The sequence below is a fragment of the Leucopleurus acutus genome (assembly GCF_964270905.1).
Source record: "Leucopleurus acutus genome assembly, chromosome: 8".
NCBI classification, from domain to species: Eukaryota; Metazoa; Chordata; class Mammalia; order Artiodactyla; family Delphinidae; genus Leucopleurus; species Leucopleurus acutus.
This window is the reverse complement of record NC_139151.1, coordinates 37,207,054-37,225,426: the sequence shown is the minus strand read 5'-3', so window position 1 is coordinate 37,225,426 and position 18,373 is coordinate 37,207,054.

The window sequence follows — 18,373 nt, the reverse complement described above, 5'->3', positions numbered from 1 at the left end:
TAGGTGGATCTTTCAGAGCAGGGGCTTGATTAGAATTGGGTGAGGATTATAATATAATAGTTGATGATTGGTGGACAAAGCAACATAGGAGTTTGGGGTCAAGAGTGTAAACAGTCTTGGAATCCTAGAGAGTAAACAGTTTTTGATGCTACCTGTTGAAAAGTTGAACAATCTGATGTTCATTAAATTGTTTCCTGGAAAGTTTCTTACATGAACAATAGAGTTATTTGCAACTATTATCTTTCTGGGTAAGAGTTCCCTGGAAAAGACATGTAAGGGAGGGTAGTTCAATTGTAAATGCACGTCACTGTTCATTATAATCTATATGAGTGTAGATAGCAAAAAACAAAACAAGAAACAAAACAATAAAAAAACTAAGCACATAAGTAATTTAGAGAGAATAAATAATATTAAAGATAAAGACTAAGAAAGAGCAATTTGGACTTTTAGTTTTAAATAGCATAAAGCGCATTGCAGCTACTATGTGGAATTTTGAAGAGCTTTCAATCAATTATTATTTTCAACATTTTCTCAATAAAGCTGGAAACTTAAATGTTCTAACTCCATTTAGCCTTATTCTACATTTCAAATTCTGTCTACCTTTCAATTCTACATATTTTAAGCACCACTTTCATTGCAGTTTCTTAGCTGCTTTGTCCCATGTCTTCTCTGAATTTGAAAATATATGATGTTCCGATAGGAACAGGTGGCATAAAATGAGAGCTTTACTTCAATGCATTGGCCTTCTCTCTGAGATTCTGGATGAAAAGAAATAGAAAACTATTGTCAGGATAGATTGTCTCTCTTACCCCACCAATCTAATCTGCACGAAACCTAAAGACATTGTCTGACTATTTATGGCTACCTCCCCAGTGCCTAGCACAGAGTCCAGATCATGGAGAGTGGCCAGTAAAATTTGTTGAATGAATAAATCCATGATTCTACTGCCTAACCTCAATTAAGTCTAATTTGAGAAATTGTACTCTGAGTTTTCTGCACTTTTCTCCTACTTTCATTTATGTGTTTTGTGTTACTAGAGGTGCAGCAGGTAAATTGATCTTCAGTCAATGTATTCCATTCATTGGGCAACTGTAACTAGTTCAAGGATGAACATGGAACCCAATTTGAACCCTTGATATCGCTGGGATCTTGGTTTAAGCTGTTATTTTTCTCACGCTGTGAGCTGGCAAATATTAGGCAGATTCTGCAATGGTGATTATGTCACTTTGAAGGGAAACACCCTTCTGAAAATCAAGGCGACTCATGGAAGAACAGTGCTAACTTATCAATACAGCCTGGATCTTCAAGCAGTTTTGTTAGATCCTAAATCAGCCATGCTTAAAGGAGTTTTCAATGATAAAAGCTAAAATATACACTTGGATGCTTATATCAGTTTTGATGGAATATTTATGAGGATAAAATGAAATAATGTGACTAAGAGTGCTTTAAACAGTATATAACATGAACTAGGGGCATGATAAATATTTATTTCCTTTTTAAATTCTTTCCTAATGTCATCCTTAAGCCTGCTCCCAGAACACTGATATTTCTTCAGTATTATTTTAGACCACTGAAATTATCTCACAACATAAAATTTTGTTTCTCTAGGGAATTAAGTCACTGGGCACAACTTGAAATACATTTCCCCCAACTCTCTTGTTTACATTAAAGAAACTGAAGATCAGAGAATTACTTGATAATAAAAAGGAAAAATAATTGCAACTGACCCAGGAATTGAATCTCAGTCTCCTGTCTTGTTGAATGAGGGTGCTTTCCACTATATCACACCAGTTCTGTTACTATATGTTTTGTATACAGTAAAATATACAAAATATAGTTGACATATTGATACTATTTTTCTTTATTTTCCAGACTTCTTAAAATAATTCCCTCACCATAGACAAAGATTAAATTTAATTCCTTATAATACCCTTCTAATAATAACAATGTACCAACAATGATTTATCAATCATCATTGTGGACTTGCACTGTGTTAGGCCATGAGAATGAGCATAGAACATTCCCAATTAAGTCACAGACTCAGTACTTATAGGAAACTTACAAAATAATAATAATAAAAACAACAACAACAAACAGGAATGCATTATGAGTTAAGTCTTTGTGCCATAGCATAATATCCAAGATAATTTTTGCCTCCTAAGATGTATTCTTTTGAGTGCCCACATTAAAGACTTTAGTGAAGATGAAATGACCATACTGGTACCAAGTAATCCCAGCTTCTTAGTCACAGCTCATTGAACCAAGAGTGTTCACCTTATCTAAGCTGAGCCAGTCACATTCTCTTTCGCAGAAAATTAAACCCAAGGATACTCAGAGACTGAGCCATTTTAACGGTAAGGAACTGATTACCAAAATCATTTATTGTTGAGGTACATATTTCAGGAGACTGTGTCTTTCTTCTTGTTATATGCTCAAAATACTGACATATTCACTTTTCAATGAGGATTTGTCTTAGGATTTATTTGGGCATTCAAAAAGTCATAACAAGCTTTGAATTAAAACTTGTGATATATGAACTGGACTAAGAAGCATTTTGCTTGATGATTCATCAAACCAAAAGCTTTGGCTTCTCCACTATTTGACTGACTAAGAAATTATTACATTTTAGTTCAATTGAGCAGTTATAAGTACTTAGCTCAAACACAAGACAATTTTGTGGAGGAATAGGACTTCATCTTGCATGGGAAGAGGGTTCACAATCAGAGCTAATATTAATAAACTTATTGATGTGGAAGATGCTTAATAATTGTCACACAAAATATCAATTTTAGATTATATTTTGGGTTTTTGATTGGCTGAATAAACTCATTTTTACTTGAGAAAACAGGACTGTTTGCTGCTTTTACTTTCAGAACTGTAAAGGGTGAAAATTGACCTACTTTATGTACAGGGAAATTCTTTGCATTAGATGTTGAAACATTAGGTGGGGGGAGAATCAGGGAACTCCTTTCATCACTGAGAAGATGGCTTAACCAGGAAAATAGTTATCTACTTTGTCTAAATGCACTTCTTAGTCAAAATTTAGCAACAAAGTTGCCAGTGGTCACCAATGTTTGCCTCCACTTCCAATGGATATGAAATAGTCTCTGGTAATCTTTGTACCACAACAGAAGAGGCTAAAATATTACAAGGGTGCCTGTCAAGTCAAAGCTTCATGTGAGCCAAAGTTATGGGAGAGTCAAGATGAAATACACAGGCAGAAAAAGTGCTCCACTGATCTTGGTGTCTAGAGTTTTTATTGGGGTTTCATTAGGTAGGCATAATTGATTGAATCTTTGGCCATGTGATTGAATTCAACCTCTAGCCCCCTATCCTCATGAGATGTTGGGAGGTTGAGCTGATATTAAGTGACTCAAAGCCCCAAATCTCTAATCACATGGTTCATCTTTCTGGCATAACTATTAGCTCTCATCCTGAATCATCTCTTTAGCATAAACTCAGGTGTGATCCAAGAGCTAACCATGAATAACAAAGACACTCATATCACTAGGGAGATTCTAAGGATTTAGAGATTATCTCCCAGGAACCAGAGACAAAGACCAGACAAATTCTTAATTATATAACAACAGGACTGGGTAAATTTTTCAAAGAAACAGAGAAAAAATCAATTAGAGAAGAAGCAAATAGCCTCATGGGACTCTACTCTTTATTTTTTTTTTATATTAGATAGCCATGATGTCTAAAACTCCTTTTTCTTTGGTTGGTTTCCATTCCATGCACTCGAGTTATTCCTTTTATTTGGTAGAAATTTATAGGGAAAAAAAAACAAAACAAAAAACAAGACAAATCTGACAGTAAAATAATTTGTAGGGCTTTTAATTGATATTTAGAGGTTCCAGGAATACTCCAGATAGAGGAAAACAGAATGAGTAAACATAATAAGATTCAGTAGATATGAAATGTGTAACCAGTTACAGGACTACTTTTTACAGTAATAATATCTCTTTTGAGTCTTGGAGAAACTAAGGAAAAAAAAAAGAAAAGACTAATCTGGCTCAATAAATTTAGGTGATTTTATGAAACTCTTTTGGATATTATGGGAACTGGGACTTTTCATATCTCTGGACTAGCTCCAAGGTGAGATAGTATGACTAAGATTTATATACAAAAGAATTTTTTTTTAAAAAGAGCAAAAAAGCTTTCTTCTAAGGCAAATTTTCACAGTATTTTCCTAAATTTAACACTATTGTAACATAGTAACACCACATTATTTGATCAGAATTGTAGAAATCATTATCAGGAAAAATGGGAGAATTAGGCTTGACTCCACAATTTTTGCTTTTAACTTTAAATTATTTGTCCTGGAACAGCCACTCCTTTTGAACACTCATGTCCTTGTGACATTCAGCTCAAAATCTTGACACTTGAATAATTTTATGCCCATACCCCCACTGAGCATCACTTGAATATGTAAATTATATTGATCCTCAACAGCGACAGCAATGACAAAAAGTGAAGGCTCTTCAAGACAAATAACAAGCAAGTTATTCAGGTCTCTGTGTTTAAAAGGTAAGGAATAACAAAATGACATGATGACACTGTAATTCAGTAGCAAAATAGGGAAAAACTATTAATCAAGACTGATTTGATATTAGATTCCTAACTAAGTAGAGGATCCAGAATATTCCTCCACTGCACTTGAAGTCACGTCATTAGAGTCTGGGAACTACATTAAGCACACAGTCTTGAGTAGAATGATGGGCAGAAAGCATTTCAGAGAATAGTAAAAAATAGAGATCAAAATGTTGTGTTAGGGATTTTGAAGGCCAATCAGATGATTCAAACTTAATATGATGCATATATTATAGTTTTCCCTCTGGAGTAACTAAAGAGAGTAATTTTAGGATAAACCTGAGTGACTATGAAGGATGGATTAAAAAGGAAGACAGAGGACAGCAACATGTTAAATTGTTGTGAGAGGTGGATAGAATTGTGGAAATGTATTCCAAGAAGATACAGGAAATGATGACGTTCAGAGCATAAGAGAAAGAGATGATTTTAATAAAGGATAACTTTTTCTCTGAATAGTAATTACTATAGTTATTAGTAACAATTATTTCCACATAAATCTAGTTTTCTCTGGATACTTCTGCCTGCTGGTTCTGTAATGCTTCTTCTCCAGGAAAAATAATTTATGCAGTAACTAAAAGGCTTTTTCAGCATGTTCAGATTATAGGGCAAGTATAGGCAGTCTGTGAAGGCAGCTAGGTCAGATGGACGTATTCCAATATATTTTTCTTCAGTCGTTTGCAATCTTGTTTTCCATTTATGCCTGTCCTTTTGTTCTCCATTTTTAATTCAAGACAAACTCAAGGGTAGGGGATTTCAGAGTTGTTCAAATTCTACTCCTTAAGATATAAGGTAACCTGGATGCACCAATGAGGGAAAGACAGACTATTTTTTTTTAACTCTAAGATCCTGAGAATTTTAATGGACACTTTTTAATGTATTAACAGTATGAATGCCCAATGTAAGAAGTTTTTGCACTGTTATTAAATGAAATACTAGTCAAATGACTATAGGCCTGAGTCCAAGGGAGACTGAATATTGTTTGCAAATATGGTGTAATATGAGATGAATTTCTCTCTCTAAATTTACTTTGACCTTTCATTAATTTTAGAAATTTCTATATTTCTTTCCATAACATTAGAATTCCATTATGTTCTAATTGGCTCTCTTTTTGACTGTTATCTGGAATTTTTAGAACCATGGACCAAAATTATGCTATAAATACACATGCAAATATAAGCATTAGACCAGTAGATAGAACATTATATTTTACTTTATGTTGATAAAATAACACACATCTACTTATTAGGTATATGTAGTGTTTTGTCTGCTTTTATATTATAGCAGTAGTTCCATAATTTTTCTAACAATCATCTCTTCAATGTTTGTGTGTGTGTGTGTGCACGCGCGTGTGTGTACAAGAGTCTTTCTAGAGTGTCCTTGGAATTTAACTGTAGAATGTGGAATATTTTATCATGAAACATACCGTTGTCCCCAATTAACTTACTCAAGATTAATTAGGCTATACCAATAGTTCTCAGTAAGGTTGTATTGAACCCTGGAAACATCTTAGGAATTTTGGGAGGCAGAGGGTTTGGAAATTTCTGGCAGGGACACTTTGTCCCAGTGATTGAGAGGAAATGTTAGTGGGTAAGGCAAGGAAGCTAACCATCAATGTGTAGACAATTGCAAAATGAAGAATATTTCAATGTTTTAAACAGATTTCAAATATTCTTCTAGATATTTTGAAAGTGAAAGCCTTGTTTATCATTATCTAATCCTTGAACCACACTCTTCTTTATTTTTCCAGCACATTTTTTGCACAGTTTTTATGTACACTGACTTTTTAAAAATGCAACTACTGTGTCATTTGAAGAAAGATTGCCTTTTTTTATTCAGGTTGTCCCAAGATTAAGCTACATGTTGGAAAATCCTGTCTCTTAAGGCAACATTGTGGTATTTGAATCTCCACACCAACCACCTGTATTAGCCTATTACAGTAGCTCTCATACTCATTATAATTCCATGAATAGGTTCAAATGTCTGAATGTTTTCATTTGCTTTTTTCAAGTGTAGTTGTACTTGAGAATTTATATATTAAAGTATGTGCCATTTTATTATATTTTTCTTCTTGCAGTGGTTGCTGCCCTGCCTATATTTCCTTTATCTGACCTGTACCCTCACACCCTAGCTACTAACTGCTGAGACTCCTTTGTATAATTTCCTTTGGCTGGAATAGGAGATTCCTCAATCCCTGATATGGCATGTGTTCCCCCTAAATTTATATGTTGAAATTCTAATGCAATGTGATGATATTAGAAGGTGGGGCATTTGGGTGGTGCTTAGGTTCTGTTGGGGAGGGGGAATTTTCCCCCTCTAGCCCTCTTGAGTTCTTGTGGCCAGACTAATAATAAAATTGACACAAGGCAAATTAACAGGAGAAAAAGAAACAAATTTTAACTCATGTGCATGGAGGTCTCATAGAAATAGGACCTCAAATGTGGCCAAAGCAGGCAGCTTTTATATTTTTTAGGTAAAGAAACAATAAATTTGTGAGGAATTGACATGACAAAGAATCTTAGGTTTGGGGTGCCCAATTAGTGTAGAATCTAGACAGAGCTTGGGCTTGGTACTGAATTAAAGAAGTAACAGGATTTATTTATAAGGCTTCTTGGCCCCAAATTCCCTCCCTTTGGGGATAAGGGTGTCCTTCTACCTCCAGATGCAGGGAGTGCACCTTTCATGTAAGATTTATTTCCTGCTTTCAGGAAGACAGAAAGAAGGGTCAGAGTGTCTCTCTTGCCTTGGCCTTTTCTTAAGTAACTAATTCAAACAATCAATTTGCCATTGAGCCACATTTTGGGGCAGTCTACCCTGCTCTCCAACAGTTCTGAGTCCTCATGAATGAGATTAGTGCTTTTATAAAAGAGACTTCAGGAAGCTCCCTCACATGTGAGGATGCAATGGAGAACTCTGCCTTTGGGGAAACTGACATAAGACATTATATTTTTAATCCAGCTTATTTTATTATTAATTCATTACATTTATTTTAATACATGTCTGCATTTTATATTAGCTATACACTTCATTTCAAGAAGTAAAGGGTAATTTCAAAATACTTTTATTTTCTTAGAAGAAGGCATTAGGTCTGACAGCCTAAGATACACTATGTGACTAATATAAATGTCAGTTTATATGCTTATATTTTTACTTTAGTGTACTATACCTTCAGAGCATCTCAATCAGGACATTTTCAGACATTTAGTGAAAGATAAATATTATTACTATGTAAAATATAAAATTGCTAGCAATAATATTTTGTTACTGTCAGAGGCATTAAATATACAGTGGCAGGGCTAACCATCTTTCTCAGCAATCAGACCAAAAATTAATTCAAATAATCAAAAACAAGGACTTGGCATTGTTTTGATCTCCCTCCACTAACAAGCTCAGAATCAAATTGTAGCTATAGTTGATGTGGCATTTCATAAGTAACTTACAATAACAGAAAGAGGGATATTGTTATGGTTGGTAATTGTATCCATCACAAAAACACCTGTGGACAGAAGAGAAAAAGAAAAGGGAAGAGAATTTGAAGCAGGTTATGTAAAAACAAAAACTGAGCCATTTGGGAAAAAGTGGAATCAGCTCTGACTTGCACTAGAACAGCCCTAACATTAGACCTACCTGTGGGCTCTTGAATGTTTTTATTCATAATCACTTTCTTATGTTCTAACATATTATAAGGAAAAAGTGTGAGTGCAGTAGAGTGAACATGGGTTTTAAAATCAGTTAATTACCTAAACCTGTTTGAACCTCAGTCTTACATTTAAAAGGAGATAATAATTAGCTGTTGTACAGATTTTTTTCTTTTGTATGTGAGAATTAAATGTGACAATTTATTTTAAATTCTACGAACATTGTTATCTATAGAATTCACTGAGGACTAATATAGGCTAAGTGAGTACTTGGGCTTTCAGGAGGAGCCTCTACCAATAAAGGGTAGAGATTGTAATAAGTTGGCAAGATTTCTGAAATCTCTGTAACTTTCCCTAAGTTTCAGAGAGGCAAAAACTTTGAGAAAGAGAGTAGATAGGTATGGCTCTTTAAAAAAAATATAGTGGGAAACAAGATATTGCAAGCCAGAGTAGTATGCTTATCTTCTGGACTTCTTTGAGGTCCTCTGGAGGGAATAGCTCTAGGGAAAGAGAAGGCTTGCTCAGATATGTATATTGGGAGGGAGTGTTGAAGTGATTGATGATGTATTTGAATTCAATGGGTTAGAAGCTGACGAAGGCCATTTAAACAAAAGTGTTGACCCAGGGACAGTCAACTGATGGATGCTAGTGATTATTACAACTCTCAGTTTTCTCTCTCTAAGAACAAAATTGAGTTGTCTGGGATGTTCATGAAAATATTGTACCTTTGAGCTCATCTGAACTTACTTATGAGTTATGCCCTCACGGTTAAAAAGGCTGCCTGACCTTCCTGTAAGTGTGAATTCCGGAGCAACCATTTGGCCACTGCCAGAAGAGGTTGTGCCAACAGAGCATTTTGTAACTGATGGGGTGCTGCAAATTCAGTCAGGATGTGTACTCACATGGGCAGACCAGGCATTCTATAGCAGTGTGGTACATCTGTCACTTGGCTTTGGGAATGTATTGAGAACATTGATGGGCATGTGCAGATCCAGAATGAGTAGATTCTATAAATAAGGGAACATATTATAAGATAACATTTTATTGAATGTTTCATGGTAGAAAAAACACAGCTGGATAAAATCTGCTAGTTGTAAGCCTACAAAAATATTCACCAATGACTACTCAGAAATTTCTATTGGTTCTTGTCCTGTTCCTTGACTCTTATTTTTAATCCTAAATTATATAATCTGGGAGGAAATTTTCTTTTATATTGCCAATATCTTCACAGCTGATTAGTAATTTTTTTTTTTTTTTTTTTTTTTTTTTGCGGTACGCGGGCCTCTCACTGCTGTGTCCCTTCCCGTTGCGGAGCACAAGCTCCGGACGCGCAGGCTCAGCGGCCATGGCTCACGGGCCCAGCCGCTCCGCGGCATGTGGGATCCTCCCAGACGGGGGCACGAACCCGTGTCTCCTCCATCGGCAGGCGGACTCTCAACCACTGCGCCACCAGGGAAGCCCCAGTAATTATTTTTAACATATTATTTTTGGGTGGTTATTAATAAGTCACAATTCAGCAATTTTGCCATAATTTTAAAGCTGATAGAGTGCCACTATTCTATTACTGAAGAGTTAAAAAGTCTGTGTAGCTACACTCTGCTTTGGTCTACATAAGCATTTACAATTTTTCTAATAGTAATTAGATTTGTTGAAAGCACTATGATAAGTGTCCTTATATAGTAACTCACTTAATCCTCATAACAGCCCTACAAGGAAAGGTAGAGTACTAATTAAGAGCATAGTCTTTGTAGTCAAACTGTTTGGCTTCAAATCTTGGGGGCTCTGCATTTGCTATTCTCTTTTACTGATTCTCTTCCCCAAGAATCCATAGGCTTGCTTTGTCCTCCCTTCAGATTTCTACTCAAGCCTCACTATCAATGTAGTCTTCCCTGATCCCCCTGTGTAAAATCACACCCCAGCACCCTCTCCCCTCACCTGTTTCATTTTTATTCCTGCACTTGCCATCACTTAAAACACTTTATTTTTGTGTATTTATTTGACCACTGTCTGTCTCCTTCCAACAGACAGTAAATTCCATGGAGCCAATGACTTTGTTTTCATAACTCCTCTATCTCTAGTACCTAAAATTTTTCCTTACTCACAGCAGACCAAAAACAAAAAAAAATTGAAAAAAATAAATGAATAAATAAATTTTCTCCAGCATGGAAAAATTATTATGGAATTTTCTATTATTCTATTGCAATAAATACAGTGTCATTTCAACTGAGGCTATAGACATACACGATTTGATTTAATAAGAATAAAAGCATTCTGTATAAAAAACAAAAGCTATTTTTCTAAGCATTTGAATCAACCGACATAACATGAAAAGATGCCATTCTGGTTTTAATCTCTGATTCTTCTAATGTAGAGACCTGCTAACCTCCTTTTGTTGACAGGTGATTGGGTCAGTGTTTTCATTTTTCTTCTTAGTTCTCATATATTCATATTTTAGTGCAGAAAATTTGCATATATCCATTTGTTAAATAATTAATTATTTTAATGAAAAAGCATCTCTGCCCTCTCTGTCCCTCTTGTCAGAATTGTTCTCTTCAGTGCAATTACTGAATGATGTGTTTATTTTCTTCCTTTTCAACTTTGAACCATTATGAGCCATTTTATACAGTTCCAGAATCAGTTGTTCTCATTTGTTTACTAGTTGGAATTCATGGGCATGTACTCTCATCTTCAACAAGCCACTATTTTTCAGACTATATTGACTGACTGGAACAATAGGAGAGACACTCATGCAAGGTGTATTGTGAAGTTCATAATCCATTTAGGCATGTGAGCACATGAATAAGTGAAACAATAAAATTATGTACAATGTATTTATGGGAACATATTAGAAGGAGGGATTAATCAATTATACTTGGGTCTAGAGGTAGAGGAAGGTATTTCAAGATGCAGATTTTCAAAATTCCAGAGGTGATGACATTTGATTTGACCTTAAAGTTTAGATAGTGGAATTTATGTGTATGAGAGAGTAAAAGTGGGAAGATGTAGCAGATAAAATAACATACTATGGATTATAGATAATATTTACAAATCCTGTGATGCCTGGCACATAATAATACTGGTAATTTTATTAATATAATCATTTCCATCAACATGCTAGCAGTGCATGTGACAGAGCTGGACTTCTAACGTAGAGTGTGAGTTCAGGCTGTGCTATGAATTCATATCCTGTGGTTTTGGCCATCATGCCATATTACCTCCTCACCCTAACTATACATAAGACTATTAACATCAGTTTTCTGCTGGATGATAATCTTTGACTGATGATGTATTTGTCAAGATCCTAATTGAACCTAGCCCTAATATCTCTGCATAGCAATGTTCAAAGGAGTTTGGTTAGGACTTTAAAATGACATGAGATTTTTTTTTTGATAATGATTGTTACTGTGACTGATATACTGAGTTGATGATACTATAAAAAGTTTATTTCCCTGATGTGAGCAATTATTCCTTGTTTTCTCATTTGGCAATATGTTGTTCTCAGTGATAGAAACAACAGTTCACTCCCTTCTGGGAAGAATAATAACTTCCTGTTCAGAATCTGTGTTAACAATTAATTCCTTATTTAAAGAATGATAACTTCCATATAATATTTCATTAATAAATCAGAGGTACTGATTCACTTTTCTTGTTGTGTTTTGACAACTGTGCAAATGTGAAGGGATATATCAAACTGATTCCATTCAGTCCTGCTTGAGTATAAGGTTAGATGTTCATGGATATCATTTTTGTTGGAGAAAACTTAATCATTGATAAAGGAGAAAGTTGTCTGAGAGGGCAATTGGTTGGGGCCAAGCAAAGTTTTGGTCACAGATAGACTTTACTCTTCTTGAACAAATAAAACCCATGATTTATTGATTGCTTTCTATGGGAGGTATTCACAGGACAAAAACATGAAAAACAGCTAATAAAGGAACTCTTCCCAGGTGATATATATAGTCCTCAGTCAAGTGCCTGAATGGTCTCTGGGTGCTCTATGGCTCTTTGCAGCTCTCTGGTCATTGAGACACACAATGTTCACTAAGGTCAGATATGGGCAGTCTAGCAAAGCTGCCTCTGTTCCTGTTTACATGGCCTTTTAAAATCTGGGCTCCACTGACCTCTACCTTTGTAAGGCCTCTTCTTACCTTCCTTTGGAACTCCAAAATTCAAAAACAGCAATTCTATTAGCATATCCAGTATAGTGCTATTGAGACAAGATAAAGGAGGGAACAATAGCTCATTTTTTAATAGAAGATATACAAATCTATAATTCTCTTCCTTCTGATTACTTTTGTGATCTTCAAACTATAAAATAGCTCTGTTGGTTTTTATTATTCATATAAATACAAATACAGCTAAAGTATATTTTTTCTATATGTTATTCAAACATATTGGTTTTCTGCTTTCCAACCTCAAAGAATGATGAGGCCAACTAAAGGTGAGGATTGGGAGAGAAATTAACATTGATCAGGGGAACGTAATAGAACCATATTTTCTGAAAGCTTGGGATGGTGAAGAAAGAAGGAATAAAGTGAGGGAAAAAATGCATTTTCTTCTATTACCCTTTCAGGTGTTCATCTACTTGCTTTTTTTTCTTTTTAATCAAAAGCTCTTTCTCATGCTTTTGTACCAACTTTGTTTTTTATCAAATTATCAAGGAGTAAAATATACCTAGAAACTTTCACTAATTTCTGCTCAATATGTGCAACTGTGTGGAAGGTAGTATACTTTGGTTTGAAAATAATTATAGATAGGAGATTTAATGTATTAAAAAAGGAACAGAAAGTTGAGAAAAAGAAGCTTTTTTTGCAATGCAGTTGTTAAGATGCTACTAAAATTTAGTTCATACCAAATAAAGTAACAAATTCTGATAAACCTTAGTAGGAAAAAATAAAGAACTCTGCAATAATCAGTTGCAAATGAATTTGGGAGTTATTACACAACTGTTCCCCATGGCTTAACATTCACTATAATTCTATACTGAAAAGAGCAAGCTGAATTCTAGAGAAATACAGTATAAATCAAAGAGATGATCTTATTATATATAAAGTAGTAAGACTTCACCTGGAGTACTATAAAATGTAATGCACATTATACCTCAAGAAAGATGTAATTGTCTATAAAGGTATAACACAAGATAGACTGACTGGGTTCTAAAGATGCCTGTGTGAGGAACAAGGGAGTATATATTTATAATGGTCAGGGAGGAATTTGAGCTGATACACAGGACATATTTCAATTTTAGTCAGCAATTAATTGAATTGAGTCCAACTAGCCATGTTTCATTCATCTTGGTATGGAAGCTAGTTTCTAAAGAGGTGAGATATTTTCTTTACTTTTTTTATGTCAATGATAAAAAGAGTTTCATTTGAAATCTTCCACCAAGGCATTTTAGAAAGCTTACCTTTGATTGCATCACTCTTTTCAATCCTTTTGTATATTTTTTGGGTATAATTTTTGCTGTGTATACCTACTACTCACTCTATGAATCATTCTATTATTTTTCATGTCCTTCTGTAATCTGCCCACTTTAATCAAAACCTAAACCAAAAAAGCCTCATAAGCATAAACATTTTTTGTGGTAGGTTCAAGGACATTAATACAGAAAAATTCTAGTAATAAAATATATTGATAATGAAGTAGAACACACTGCAATAAATCTGCGTAGATTTAAGTCACAGTCATTTGTCTTGATTTTGTTAAACCAGCTCACTGATGCAAATACAACAAAGTAATTTACAATGTTAATTCCCCTCCCTGTCCCCAGATTCTTTGTGATAATTGAAGTTAATGCTGGTCAATAATATTTTGGTGTTATAAATATTTTTAAAATAAGTAAATTTTAATATCATTTGATACCTTTGGGGAATTTTTCTGATTGTTTTCATCCTCTTATGTAAGTTAATTTCCTCATGTAAACCTACAATTTTCTTCCAAAGCCGAGGTAGAGGTTAAAAAGGAAACTTTTGAATTCCAATTGACTACAGCAGTCTGAGGGTGGCAGTGACCATATATAATCTTTCTTCATGAAGTACTCAGCCCTGTGGAGAGAAGGCACTTAGTCTTGTAGATGCTTTCAGAGATGAGGTGCCATAAATAACAAAACTTTGGGAATCAATCAAGATCTCACAGGCAAAGTGTGTGTGAAAGCTCTTGGTAGAAATTCACTTTACTCTTAATATTTGTAGGACAATAGAGCAAAATTCTTGGATGGGCATTTGATGGGCCCACCCTTGAAAACCAAGGGAGAAGGTATTGCTTCTAGCTCATGGATGTTTGTACCTCAATCTCAGTATTGACTGGAAAACAGAATTACCTCCTGTGGTAGGCAGAATAATGCCCCCTTCTCCCAAAGATGGCTACATTCTAATCCCCAGAACCTGTGAATATGTAACATTGCATAACAAAGGGAATATAAGCTTACAGATGGAATTAAGGATGCCAACCAGCTAACCTTAAAAGAGGGATCTATCCTAGATTATTCAGGTGGCCCCAATGTAATCACAAAAGTCCTTAAAATTCGAAGAGGGACTCAGAAGAGAGAGTTGGTAAGATGGCAAAATGAGAAGGACTCAGCCTGGTATTTCTGGCTTAGAAAATTGAGGAAAGCACCATGGGTCAGGGAAAACAGAGGAATATGAGAAGCTAGAAAAGATAACCAAATGAATTCTCCCCAGAGCCTCTAGAAAGGAGTGCAGCCCTGCTAATACCTGGAGGTTAACCCATTAAGATCCATGTTGGATTTCTGAACTATAAAACTGTTAAGATGATAATCTGTGTTAAAGCACTAAATTTTGATAAACTCGTACAGCTGTAATAGAAAACTAATATACCCCCCAGTTCATCTCTTTCTTCTAATCACCGCTATAAGATTAGCTTACTTAATTTATTTAAGCCCTACCTCCATGAAACTTTCCTAATTTTCACCATCAGAATTAATTATCTACTCTCTTATTATTTTATTTAAATTTCTATATTTATAATATAGTATTTTCCACAGTCAGTCCTATATTTTGTGGAGCAATTTACTCTCCAAACATCCCAGAGATAGTAATGCATGCAACAAACCATGCAGAGGGAAAGACAAAAGAAGAATGAATGATCAAGAGGTACTTGGTTACACTGTGAAAAATGCTGACCCCCTCCCCCACAAATCTTGGTAATTTATAAATGGCAAGGTTTATTCATCAGTCATGCTAAATGTGTATCATGGAAACATTACAGTTGTGACAGAAGAAGTATTGAGTGGTACCTATATACAATGGGATACTACTGAGCCATACAAAAGAACAAAATAATGCCATTTGCAGCAACATGGATGCAACTAGAGATTATCATACTAAGTGAAGTAAGTCAGAAAGAGAAAGACAAATACCATATGATATCACATATATGTGGAATCTAAAAAATGGCACAAATGAACCTATCTACAAAACAGAAACAGACTCATAGACATAGAGAACAGACTTGTGGTTGCCAAGGGGGAGGGAGGAAGGAGAGGGATGGACTGAGAGTTTGGGGTTGGTTGATGCAAACTACTACATTTAGAAAGAATAAACAACAAAGTCATCCTGTATAGCACAGGAAACTGTATTCAGTATCCTGGGATAGGGCTTCCCTGGTGGTGCAGTGGTTGAGGGTCTGCCTGCCGATGCAGGGGACACGGGTTCGTGCCCCGGTCTGGGAAGATCCCACATGCTGTGGAGCGGCTGGACCCATGAGCCATGGCCGCTGAGCCTGCGCTTCCGGAGCCTGTGCTCCGCAACGGGAGAGGCCACAACAGTGAGAGGCCCGCGTACCACACACAAAAAAATAAAAAATCCTGGGATAAACCATAATGGAAAATAATATAAATAAAAGAATGTCTGTATGTGTATGACTGAGTCACTTTGCTGTACAGCAGAGATTGTCACAACTTTGTAAATCGACTATACTTCAATTTAAACAAAAAGAAAAATCCAATTAGAAAGAAAAAAGAAGTACTGAGTATGGTGAACCACTCCTCATGATGTCTTTTAAACCTGTCACCCTAAAATGACACACAGCACATTTGCAAATATTTCATTGGCTAAAAGAATCCACATTACCAAGCCTATGCACAGTAAGGTCAAGGAAATATAATCTTCCATTCAAGAGAGGTAACAAATATTTAGAACTATGACTCAATTTTCCACAATAAACTAGATTTCCCTGGGAGGCTGTATAAAATGTGATTTTTCTGTGAAAACAGTTTAGAAATACAGTGTGTTTGGGTAGCCCAATGGGGAAAGAAAAGTGGGCAGAAGAACAATGCGATTCAAAGGTACTTGCTGTGTGATATTGATGTATCTGTGTATGGGAAGTGGGATACCGAGCCTGTGGAGGCAGAGAAAGAACAGGAGAGAACTTTTAGCAGTTTCTGTGTGTAGCAGTTTCAGTGAAAGAAGGAGAGGTGTTCCAAAAGGAAATTTATGAAGCTGTCCAAGGGATTGGTTGTAAACTCACAGTGATATCACTTTAAAGAAACCAGCTGCAAGGAGCCACATTCTTTTTTGAGGTAGCTGGAGTTAGAGTGTAGTTTATTTGAATGTGTTGGGGCTCAGGGAAGGCCACCCCAAAATATGCCTCAATGGCATAATGATTATTTTGAATTAAAGTTACCTAAGAAATGGTAGATGCAAGAGGAACATTTTGACTTTCCTCTCTGTCTCCCTAAAAGCAGGAAATAAATCTGCCATGTGAAAAGTGTCCTCTCTGTATTGGGTGGTACAACTTTATCACCTTAGTCAGGGAATTCCAGGCTGAGAAGCCTGTATAAACAAAGCTTGTTACCCAAGCCCAATCTTTGCTTAAATTCCTCACTAACTAAGCACCCAAACCTGTTTCTTTGTCCTGTCAACTCCTCTCAAATTTATTTTTTCTTTGTCTAAAAAGTATAAAAGCCTGCTTTGGCTACTTCTAGGTCCTATTTCCATAAGACCTCCATGTGAACAAATTAAATTTGCTTCTTTTTCTCTTGTAAATCTGTCTTGTGTTAATTTTTTTATTAGTCCAGCCACAAGAACTCAAGAGGGGTAGAGGGAGAAATTTCCCTCTCCCTGACAAATGTGTAACCTACAGATACTGGAACAAAAATGGGTTCAATACCTTTGACTTATGCATTTTTGGAGGTTGGTTGTTTTCCATTACTTAACTTTGTCATTAAATTGTGAATGCCTGGAGAGTAAGAAAACAAATGAATCAATAACCAAGTGGACAATATGAAATAAAAATGTCATAATAAGTCTTATTATAGCAGTAATTATACACCAGAAGATAAATTTTCTAAATAAAAGACACTCTTACTGTGAATATTTAGATGGCCAACAACTTATATGAGACATAAGAAAAAAAGTCTCAGAAAAACTGAAAATAAAGCATGAAAAAAGAAATACCAAGAATATACAAACCAAATGTAAACCAAAAGAAAGAGTTAAAATCACAAATTCCATACTATACAAGGGCATTAGGGAAACAGCTAGTTGTGTGGTTTTGGTGAAGAAATGGAAACTAAAGCAGGATGAGAATGAATCTCTATTTGCAGCTGAAAGGATTAACAAGTTAACAAGTGTTATAATTCAATATGTTTGTCATACCTCTTTCCCAAAGTCCAGGACCCTGAGAATATGCTCTAATCTTGAGTTTTGAAAATCACAAACGTAATGAAGATTTACTTATTTCATATTATACTTAGTGAAAGCCATGGTTAGATTTATTATTTTTTCAATCATATAAGAGAGAGATGAAGTGGGGAGACACAAGTTTGAACTAATTACTAAGGTTTAAGCATGATAGTAGGATCATGCTTATCTTACTACAAGATAGTAGGATCATGAAGGATAGCATTTGAAAATTGATATAGAAAGGAAGAGATAAATATAGGGAGAATTCAGAGACTGGGAGTTAAATCAAGAGATTATAGTGATAGTCCTGACACTTTATGAAAAATATTTGGATTAGATACAGACTATCTGTAGCATATAAAATTAAAGAAATTGAGGGTCAAAGAGAAAATTTTGTGAAAATTAAAATCAGTGACAACAACAACAATGAGGCAATCCAACTGCTAACAAATGACTTTTAATAGAAGGACTATCCAGATAAATGATAGACATTCTAGGTTTCAT